This window comes from Acyrthosiphon pisum, chromosome A1 (genome assembly GCF_005508785.2).
Source record: "Acyrthosiphon pisum isolate AL4f chromosome A1, pea_aphid_22Mar2018_4r6ur, whole genome shotgun sequence".
NCBI classification, from domain to species: Eukaryota; Metazoa; Arthropoda; class Insecta; order Hemiptera; family Aphididae; genus Acyrthosiphon; species Acyrthosiphon pisum.
This window is the reverse complement of record NC_042494.1, coordinates 40,082,809-40,085,641: the sequence shown is the minus strand read 5'-3', so window position 1 is coordinate 40,085,641 and position 2,833 is coordinate 40,082,809. Positions and strand designations below refer to the sequence as shown.

Here is a 2,833-nt window from a genome sequence, read left to right as displayed (position 1 = left end):
CTGTATGCAGCTATAGGTATGTATAAATAGATAAGTATAATGTATACATATGTAATTATAATAGGTACATATTGTCTTAATTCTAAATCATTTATGAATAGGTATTAAATTATCCCTTATTTTAATTTAGTAATCGTACATATTATACTGGCATGAATAAAATTGTGCCTCCGTCCAAATTTAAATAAAATTGAAATTATACAAACAATTATCTATGGAGAATTTCAAACGTAAATAAAAAAGTTTTATTGTGATGAAAGTTTTCTTACCATATTAGTACCTATCTGTAGAAAGATAACATTATAAAACATTTTTATTAATATGGTAATCTATATAATAAAAAAAAGTGGCCATTTCTCAAATAACGCAGTTTCTTGAAAACTACTACTCAGATTTTCTTGAAATTCAACATAGATATTCAGTTTGAGCTCATAAGTATCAGTCTGAAGTCAAAAATGGCCTAGGTATTTTTAAAAAAAAAAATAAAAAAATATAAAAAAATATGTATATAAGTATAAATTAATAGACATTAATAAAACAATTATAATCATAAACATATTTTCATATAATAATGCACCAAATAATTTAACAATACTCATCTGTAAATGTATAACAATAACAATAGAATTTTATCAACATCCATAATAATTAATACCAAATGGCCAACAAAAATTATTACAAACTAGTTGATCCCGTGCACTTCGTTTCCCGTTAAATTTTCCAACTCCATATGACTCAAACTTTGATCAATTCGTTTTTAATATTCGGTGTATGGTGTTCAAAATCTATCTTAACTTTTCTGTTGCCTGGTAATGACGTAGTAAATAATAAAATAATAACTGTTTTACGTGAGTTTTTTTATGTAAGTTGATCATCTCCGGTTTTCCTCTTTTTGAGCATATATATCGTGATATTATATGTTTAATAATAAATTGTTAATTAATATTATTATTATAGAAAGATTGGTGATTTATTTTTTCTAAAAAAATGAATTGTTACTGTTATTTTGTTGCTATGGCAATTATAAATTATAATTTGACCTTTAATTGGCCACTCTTTATTTTTCTTTTATAAACCAATGAATTTACACTTCTGACTCCCTGGTGATCGTTAAAAAATACCTAGGCCATTTTTGACTTCAGACTGATACTTATGAGCTCAAACTGAATATCTATGTTGAATTTCAAGAAAATCTGAGTAGTAGTTTTCAAGAAACTGCGTTATTTGAGAAATGGCCACTTTTTTTTATTATATAGATAAATGTTGAAATCATTCGACTACAGAAATAGATTTTACGGAAGTATGTAAATACTGTGAAATGATTTAAATTTCTTCAAACCACTACAATTATTCATTATTTAAGCTACAAATCTAAAATCTTACGAGTATTGTTTTGATTTGGAAATCAATGTTTACTATCATGCATATTGACTATAATATATTAATATAGGTATATGTAATATGTATAGTATATATATTGTATATTATAAATAAAACACGTGTCTGTGAGTATTGTGACTTGTGAGCTTATGAAGTTGAAGATATTTAGATTGGCAATGAAACATTTACCTATATTGTGTAACCCTACCTCCCACCATATAATGTATAATACATGTTTTCTGGAATTTATTATGATTGAAATTATTCTAAGTATGTTTATCATGAATTGGTAATTATAACGATTAGTGAAGATATTGAAGGTTGTATAGTGTATTATATATATGCGTCTTCATTATTTAAGAGTAAAATAATTACTACATTTCATTATTAATATTTATTACTATACATTACATGTTTTATTTAATTGTATTAATATAATATACTCACTAATCCCTTAATACATAAAAAACGATGTAGAATTAACGTTTTAAAATTTTAAATGCATTAAATCCTATTCATCCGATAATACAGCAAAATCTTTCCACAAATCATTTTGGATAGTTAGCCCATCAAGCTTTCACCAAATGTTCCCTCCCTATTTAAGTAATATTCTGGATATTTAACTCAGACGTGTGCTGCACTTCAAACTTCCACCAAGTATATTTATCGTTCGTGATATCGTTTGCGCTTTACAGTTGGTAAACCCAGTAGAACTCGAACCATCTGAATTTCCTCTAAATTTTTAAGAAATTCATAGGATTATGTTACGTAATCGGTACTCAGTATAGGATCTCGTAGAGTCTATTATAATTGATGGTCTACGCCTAGTTTCTTTATTAATCAGCCTCTTTCACTCACTGTAAAAAAACTAAACACCTTCCTTGCTTCATATATAAAGTTCAGAATTTGTCTCAGTAATTGGCAAGCTATAGAATACATTTACCGGGCTGCAAATATAATCATCATACCTAGCGTCGTAGCGTGTAGGGAACACATTTGAACGATTCGTACAGTAAATGTTGTGTGAGTGCTATTGTTTGTATTATTAAAAAAATTACGATCTACAACTCTCGCTTCTATGACGGGCCACGTATCTACAACGAACCAAAATATCACACCATAATATATTGTTTCAAGATTTTTTGACAAGTTATTTTTTCTAAAACGTCATGATTAAATATTCTTATGTCATATATTACATTTTTTATTTTTTCGAAAAATATGTTATATGAAATTTGAGGCGTCCGTGTATACATTTGAGACCTATCAGCTTGGAAGTGGTGCGTTGTGGCACTGATGCAAAACTGTCACTCAAAGCGATCGATCCCATCCCCCTTGAACCCTCCCTAAATACATTTCTAGCCTTGGTTTAATATACGTATTCAAAATGGTTTTTTGATGACGGTGTCGACACACTTCCATATACATTAATATATAATGTTAATACTATATT

General features: G+C 27.7%; 1 protein-coding gene across 1 annotated transcript in view; it reads left to right on the top strand.

Moving 5' to 3' along the window:
- Positions 1-2,833, top strand: part of LOC100160073 (MFS-type transporter SLC18B1) — an 85,963-nt gene that overhangs the window by 10,076 nt on the left and 73,054 nt on the right. The window lies entirely within an intron of this gene.